Here is a 9,176-nt window from a genome sequence, read left to right on the forward strand (position 1 = left end):
AGTCATCTTCTATGGCCTGTTCATCAGGGTAGTCTTGCCTGTTGTCGTGTTCCTCCTGTTCGGATGTAGCTCCGACAGGGTCTTCGTTGTTTTAGGCGTCGCCCGAAGTACTATTTTCTCCGGTGCCAGTATTTCTATCTTTTGAGCGGCGAGGCTTAGAATGGCGCTTGGGGCGTCGGCGCTTGGACTGTGTCTCAGAGGTTTTATTCGCATCTGGCTCTTCATTGTTGTCGCCAGATCCTTTGGGTGTATCAACCATGTCCACGTCGTACGAAGAGGTAGCCGTCCAACGTCCGGTGAATGGCGGGTCTTGGCCTTGCTCCATATCGTTATCGTCGTCCATACCGTCGATGTCTTCGGAGCCATAGTCAAGCACGCCGGTTAAGTCATCGACACTGGCTATGAAGTGGGTGGTGGGTGGGAAGCAAAATTCCTCGTCATCCGTCTCTAGCTCAACCCGAACATAGTTCGGCTGTGAGTCCTCCTCCAAGGATAAGTTCTTTAAAGAATTTAGCATGTCACCAAAAGGTGAGTGCTGGAAGAAGTCTGCGGCACCAAATTCGAAAATCGATAACCGATCCAGCTCTGTGTCTGCAGGCACGCCTGATCTGGAACGTGTAGCCGAAAACGAGTCCGGAGTTCCATTGACACAGGTATTGCAGGATGTCGAGTCCGTGTGCGGCTCCAATGCCGTGGACTTTGTGGCCTCGAAGGGCATGATCTGCTTCGGTTCTGAGGCCGTTGTAGCAACAGGATCCATCTCCTGGGTGTGATCCGATGACATATTTAAGTCATGTTCATCGGAGAGAGGGGGAGTGACTATTGCAGTCTTGAATCCATCGGAGATCAAGTCTCCGCGAGTATCCGCGATGCAGTTCAAGCTTCCAGATCTGACCTGATGGCCAGGGGCGTGACTATCGACCTGCTCCACATGGCCAAGCGAGTTGGCACGCAGTACGAAGTCGCCGACCACAAATGTTCATCCGGGGAGGAAGGTTTCTCCCTGAACGGCGCCATTACTGACGATCGAAGGGTCCATCGGATCCTTTGCCGACGGCACAGTGGAACTCTCAATGAAAGCACCAATGTCGGTGTCAAAACCGGCGGATCTCGGGTAGGGGGTCCCGAACTGTGCGTCTAGGATCGATGGTAACAAGAGACGGGGGACACGATATTTACCCAGGTTCGGGCCCTCTCTATGGAGGTAATACCCTACTTCCTTATTGATTGATCTTGATGAATATGAGTGTTACAAGAGTTGATCTACCACGAGATCATAATGGCTAAACCCTAAAAGCCTAGCCTATGAATATGGTAATGAATCTGTGCTATCCGGACTATGCTCTTCGGTTTATATAGACACCGGAGAGATCTAGGGTTACATGGGGTTGGTTACATAAGAAGGAATCTTCACAGCTGGTCGCCTAGCTTGCCTTCCACGCCAAGGAAAATCCAATCCGAACACGGGTATAGTCTTCGGCCTTCGTATCTTCATAGCTCGTCAGTCCGGCCCAATGAATAACAGGCCGGATGCCCGAGGACCCCTTAGTCCAGGACTCCCTCAGGCACAACAATAGAAGCAAGACCAATTAATTCATCTTTACTAGGCAATTCGTTTTCATGAAGCTTTTTACTAAACTTGGAAAAATTAAACTCATGGGGCCCATCACCAAAACTAACAACGACAGTTTGTTTCTCACAATCTATTTTAGCATTAACGGTGTTCAAGAAAGGTCTACCAAAGATAGTGGGACAAAAGTCATCTTGTGGGGAACCTAGAACAAGAAAATCAGCAGGGTATTTTATTTTCCCACACAAGACTTCAACATCTCTAACAATCCCAATTGGTGATATCGTGTCTCTATTAGCAAGTTTAATAGTAACATCTATGTCTTCTATCTCTGCGGGTGCTATGTCTTTCATAATTTCTTGATATAAGGTGTAAGGAATAGCAATCACACTAGCACCTATGTCACATAAACCATGATAACAGTGATCTCCTATTTTAACTAAGATGACGGGCATGCCAACAACAGGTCTATGTTTATCTTTTTTATCAGGTTTGGCAATTCTAGCAGCTTCTTCACAAAAGCAAATAACATGCCCATCCATATCTTCTTCCAAGAGATCTTTAACCATAGCAATACTAGGTTTTACTTTGATTTGTTCATCAGGTTTAGGTGTTCTAATATAGGTTTGTTAACCATAGTTGAGACTTTAGCATGTTCCTTTATCCTAACAGGGAAAGGTAGTTTCTCAATATAAGCAGAAGGAACAGCTGGATCAACATTATAAATTATGGTTTCTTCTTTAACTGGTACCAGTTCTTTGATTTCTTCTTTAATAGGTGGGTGATACTTAAACCACTTCTCTTTAGGGATATCAACATGAGTAGCAAATGATTCACAAAAGGAAGCTACTATCTCAGAGTCAAGTCCATATTTACTGCTAAACTTTTTAAAAGCATCGGTATTCATAAAAGACTTAACACAATCATACTTAATCTTAATACCTAACTCTTTACCTTCTCGAGTTCCCAATCTTCAGAGTTGTATTTAATTCTTTCCAAAAGATCCCACCGGAATTCAATAGTCTTCTTCATAAAAGATCCAGCACAAGTATCAAGCATGGTTTGATCATTACGAGAAAGCCGAGCATAGAAGTTCTGGATAATAGTTTCTCTTGAGAGCTCATGATTGGGGCATGAATATAACATTGACTTAAGCCTACCCCAAGGTAGAGCGATACTTTCTCCTTCACGAGGCCAAAAATTATATATATAATTCCGATCACGATGAACTAGATGCATAGGATAATTTTTTTGGTGGAACTCCAATTTCAATCGATTCCAATTCCAAGAACCAATATCATCGCATAGCCTATACCATGCCAATGCTTTTCCCTTCAAAAATAAAGGGAAACCTTTTTCATAAATTCATCCTTGGGTAAACCTGCAAGCTTGAACAATCCACAAATTTGTTCTACATATATCAAATGCATATCAGGATGTTCGGTTCCATCTCCTGCATAAGGATTAGCTAGCAGTTGTTCTATCATACCCGAAGGAATTTAATATTCAATATTTTCAGTAGTTGAAGTAGGTGGAGGGGTAGCTAATTGTGGTTCCGGTCGAGGTGAAGATAACCCGAACAAATCCCTCAAAGGATTGTTTTCCATAGTAACAAGTGACAATAAATTTCAGCACACTATATAAATGTTTCCTTACCAAATTCCACTTACCAAAGGCGCTTCACTCCCCGGCAACGGTGCCAGAAAATAGCCTTGATGACCCACAATTATAGGGGATCAATTGTAGCTCTTTTTGATAAGTAAAAGTGTTGAACCCAACGAGGAGCAGAAGGAAATGACAAGTGGTTTTCAGCAAGGTAATGTCTGCAAGTGCTGAAATTGTAAGTAGCGGAGTAGTTTGATAGCAAGGTAATTTGTAATGAGCAAGTAAAGATAGTCATAACAAAAGTGCAGCAACGTAGCCCAATCCTTTTGAGGCAAAGGATAGGCCAAAACAGTCTCTTATGGTAAGCAAAGCGTTCTTGAGTGTACACGGGATTTTCATCTAGTCACTTTCATCATGTTGGTTCGATTTGTGTTCGCTACTTTGATAATTTGATATGTGGGTGGACCGGTGCTTAGGTGCTGTTCTTACTTGAACAAACCTCCTAGTTACGATTAACCCTCCCGCAAGCATCCGCAAGTATGCGAAAAGTATTAACAATAAATTCTAACCATAGCATTAAACTTTTGGATCCAATCTGTCCCTTACGGAATAGAGCATAAACTAGGGTTTAAGCTTCTGTCACTCTCACAACCCATCATCTAATTGCTACTCCACAATGCATTCCCTTAGGCCCAAATATGGTGAAGTGTCATGTAGTCGACGTTCACATGACACCACTAAGGGAATCACAACATACATACTATCAAAATATCAAACACATATCATGTTCACATGATGACTTGCAACATGATTTCTCCCATGACCTCAAGAACAAAAGTAACTACTAACAAATAATAATCATGCTCAATATCAGAGGGGTATTAAATAGCATATTGGATTTGAACATATAATCTTCCACCAAATAAACCATGTAGTAATCAACTACAAGATGTAATCAACACTACTAGTCACCCACAAGCACTAATCTATAGTTCCGGTAACAAGATTGAACACAAGAGATGAACTAGGGTTTGAGATGAGATGGTGTTGTTGAAGATGTTGATGGAGATTGCCCTCCCCAAGATGGGAGAGTTGTTGGTGATGATGATGACGATGATTTCCCCCTTCGGGAGGGAAGTTCCCCAGGGGGAATCGCTCCGCCGGAGGGCAAAAGTGCTCCTGCCCAAGTTCCGCCTCGAGACGGCGGCGCTCCATCCCGAAAGTCTTCTCCTTATTTTTTCTAGGTCAAAATGACCTATATACCAGAAGATGGGCACCGGAGGTGGGCCTGGGTGAGCACAACCCACCAGGGCGTGCCTGGGCTCCCTGGCGCGCCCAGGTGGGTTGTGCCCACCTGGTGGGCCCCCTCTGGTAGTTATTTGCTCCAATATTCTTCAAATATTCTATAAAAAATCCTCGTGAAGTTTCAGCTCATTTGGAGTTGTGCAGAATAGGTAGCCTGATGTAGCTTTTTCAGGTCCAGATTTCCAGCTGCCGGAATTCTCCCTCTTTGTGTTTACCTTGTAAATTATGAGAGAAAAGCCATTAGAATTACTCCAAAAAGCATTATCATGCACAAAAACATCATAACTAACAATAAGGAAACATGATGCAAAATGGACGTATCAACTCCCCCAAGCTTAGACCTCTCTTGTCCTCAAGCGAAACCCAAAATTGAAAAACATGTCCACATGGTTTGAGAGAGATGTTGGGGAACGTAGTAATTTCAAAAAAATTCCTATGCACACGCAAGATCATGGTGATGCATAGAAACGAGAGGGGAGAGTGTCGTCCACGTACCCTCGTAGGCCGTTAAGCGGAAGCGTTATAACAACGCGGTTGATGTAGTCGTACGTCTTCACAATCGACCGATCCTCAGTACCGAACGTACGACACCTCCGCGTTCAGCACACGTTCAGATCGGTGACGTCCCGCGAACTCACGATCCAGTAGAGCTTGTGGGAGAGTTTTGTTAGCACGACGGCGTGATGATGATGTTGATGAAGCTACCGACGCAGGGCTTCACCTAAGCACCGCTACGATATGACCGAGGTGGATTAGGGTGGAGGAGGGTACCGCACACGGCTGGGAGAGATCAATGATCAACTTGTGTGTCCTAGGGTGCCCCCCTACCCCCGTATATAAAGGAGCAAGGAGGGAGGCCGGCCGGCCCTGTAGGGTGCGCCAGGAGGAGGAGTAGGACTCCCCTCTTTCCTACTCCTACTAGGAGGGGGAAAGGAAGGGGAGAAGGAGAAGGAAAAGGGGGGCGCCGCCCCCCCTTCCTAGTCCAATTCGGACCAGAGGGGGAGGGGCACGCGGCCTGTCCTGGCCGGCCCCTCTCTCTCTCCACTAGGGCCCAACAAGGCCCATTAACCCCTCAGGGGTTCCGGTAACCCCTCTGGCTCTCCGGTAAAATCCCGATTTCACCCGGAACTCTTCTGATGTCCAAATATAGGCTTCCAATATGTCAATCTTTATGTCTCGACCATTTCGAGACTCCTCGTCATGTCCGTGATCATATTCGGGACTCCGGACTACCTTTGGTACATCAAAACATATAAACTAATAATACCGATCGTCACAGAACTTTAAGCGTGCGGACCCTACGGTTTCGAGAACTATGTAGACATAACCGAGACACGTCTCCGGTCAATAACCAATAGTGGAACCTGGATGCTCATATTGGTTCCTACATATTCTATGAAGATCTTTATCGGTGAAACCGCATAACACCATACGTTGTTCCCTTTGTCATCGGTAGGTTACTTGCCTGAGATTCGATCGTCGGTATCTCAATACCTAGCTCAATCTCGTTACCGGCAAGTCTCTTTACTCGTTTCGTTATGAATCATCCACAACTAACTCAGTAGTCACATTGCTTGCAAGGCTTATAGTGATGTGCATTACCGAGAGGGCCCAGAGATACCTCGCCGACAATCGGAGTGACAAATCCTAATCTCGATCTATGCCAACTCAACAAGTACCATCGGAGACACCTATAGAGCACCTTTACGATCACCCAGTTACGTTGTGACATTTGGTAGCACACAAAGTGTTCCTCCAGTAATCAGGAGTTGCATAATCTCATAGTCATAGGAACATGTATAAGTCATGAAGAAAGCAATAGCAGTAAACTAAACGATCAAGTGCTAAGCTAACAGAATGGGTCAAGTCAATCACATCATTCTCCTAATGATGTGATCTAGTTAATCAAATGACAACTCATGTCTATGGCTAGGAAACTCAACCATCTTTGATCAATGAGCTAGTCAAGTAGAGGCATACTAGTGACACTATATTTGTCTATGTATTCACACATGTATTATGTTTTCGGTTAATACAATTCTAGCATGCATAATAAACATTTATCATGATATGAGGAAATAAATAATAACTTTATTATTGCCTCTAGGGCATATTTCCTTCAGTCTCCCAGTTGCACTAGAGTTAATAATCTAGAACACACAGTAATGATTCTAATACCCATGGAGCCTTGGTGCTGATCATGTTTTGCTCGTGGAAGAGGCTTAGTCAATGGGTCTGCAACATTCAGATCCGTATGTATCTTGCAAATATCTATGTCTCCCCCCTGGACTTGATCCCGGATGGAATTGAAGCGTCTCTTGATGTGCTTGGCTCTCTTGTGAAATCTGGATTCCTTTGCCAAGGCAATTGCACTAGTATTGTCACAACAGATTTTCATTGGACCCGATGCACTAGGTATGACACCTGGATCAGATATGAACTCCTTCATCCAGACTCCTTCATTTGCTGCTTCCGAAGCAGATATGTACTCCTCTTCACATGTTGATCCCGCCATGACGCTTTGTTTAGAACTGCACCAACTGACAGCTCCACCGTTCAATGTAAACACGTATCCGGTTTGTGATTTAGAATCGTCCGGATCAGTGTTAAAGGTTGCATCAATGTAACCATTTACTACGAGCTCTTTGTCACCTCCAGAAAAGAGAAACATATCCTTAGTCCTTTTCAGGTATTTCAGGATGTTCTTGACCGATGTCCAGTGATCCACTCCTGGATTACTTTGGTACCTCCCTGCTAAGCTAATAGCAAGGCACACATGAGGTCTGGTACACATCATTGCATACATGATAGAGCCTATGGCTGAAGCATAGGGAACACTTTTCATTTTCTCTCTATCTTCTGCAGTGGTCGGGCATTGAGTCTGACTCAACTTCACACCTTGTAACACAGGCAAGAACCCTTTCTTTGCTTGATCCATTTTGAACTTTTTCAAAACTTTGTCAAGGTATGTGCTTTGTGAAAGTCTAATTAAGCGTCTTGATCTATCTCTATAGATCTTGATGCCCAATATATAAGCAGCTTCACCAAGGTCTTTCATTGAAAAACTCTTATTCAAGTATCCTTTTATGCTATCCAGAAATTCTATATCATTTCCAATCAGCAATATGTCACCCACATATAATACATGCTTCTCCAAAAGTCTAGATAAAACCATATGTTTTGATCACACTATCAAAACGTTTATTCCAACTCCGAGAGGCTTGCACCAGTCCATAAATGGATCGCTGGAGCTTGCACACTTTGTTAGCTCCCTTTGGATCGACAAAACCTTCCGGTTGCATCATATACAACTCTTCTTCCAGAAATCCATTCAGGATTGCAGTTTTGACATCCATTTGCCAATTTCATAATCATAAAATGCGGCAATTGCTAACATGATTCGGACAGACTTAAGCATCGCTACGGGTGAGAAAGTCTCATCCTAGTCAACCCCTTGAACTTGTCGAAAACCTTTCGCAACAAGTCGAGCGTTGTAGACAGTAACATTACCGTCAGCGTCAGTCTTCTTCTTGAAGATCCATTTATTCTCAATGGCTTGCCGATCATCGGGCAAGTCAACCAAAGTCCACACTTTGTTCTCATACATGGATCCCATCTCAGATTTCATGGCCTCAAGCCATTTTGCGGAATCTGGGCTCACCATCGCTTCTTCATAGTTCGTAGGTTCGCCTTGGTCAAGTAACATGACCTCCAGAATAGGATTACCGTACCACTCTCGTGCGGATCTTACTCTGGTTGACCTACGAGGTTCGGTAGTAACTTGATCTGAAGATTCATGATCAACATCATTAGCTTCCTCACTAATTGGTGTAGGTGTCACAGAAACCGGTTTCTGTGATGAACTACTTTCCAATAAGGGAGCAGGTATAGTTACCTCATCAAGTTCTACTTTCCTCCCACTCACTTATTTCGAGAGAAACTCCTTCTCTAGAAAGGATCCATTCTTAGCAACGAATGTCTTGCCTTCGGATATGTGATAGAAGGTGTACCCAACAGTTTCCTTTGGGTATCCTATGAAGACACATTTCTCCGATTTGGGTTCGAGCTTATCAGGTTGAAGCTTTTTCACATAAGCATTGCAGCCCCAAACTTTAAGAAACGACAACTTTGGTTTCTTGCCAAACCACAGTTCATAAGGCGTCGTCTCAACGGATTTCGATGGTGCCCTATTTAACGTGAATGCAGCCGTCTCTAAAGCATAACCCCAAAATGATAGCGGTAAATCAGTAAGAGACAACATAGATCACACCATATCTAGTAAAGTACGATTACGACGTTCAGACACACCATTACGCTGTGGTGTTCCGGGTGGCGTGAGTTGCAAAACTATTCCGCATTGTTTCAAATGTAGACCAAACTCGTAACTCAAATATTCTCCTCCACAATCAGATCATAGAAACTTTATTTTCTTGTTACGATGATTTTCCACTTCACTCTGAAATTCTTTGAACTTTTTAAATGTTTCAGACTTATGTTTCATTAAGTAGATATACCCATATCTGCTCAAATCATCTATGAAGGTGAGAAAATAACGATACCCGCCGCGAGCCTCAATATTCATCGGACCACATACATCAGTATGTATGATTTCCAACAAATCTGTTGCTCGCTCCATTCTTACGGAGAACGGTGTTTTAGTCATCTTGCCCATGAGGCATGGTTCGCAAGTACCAAG

The sequence above is a fragment of the Triticum aestivum genome, chromosome 3D, assembly GCF_018294505.1.
Source record: "Triticum aestivum cultivar Chinese Spring chromosome 3D, IWGSC CS RefSeq v2.1, whole genome shotgun sequence".
Classification (NCBI taxonomy): Eukaryota; Viridiplantae; Streptophyta; class Magnoliopsida; order Poales; family Poaceae; genus Triticum; species Triticum aestivum.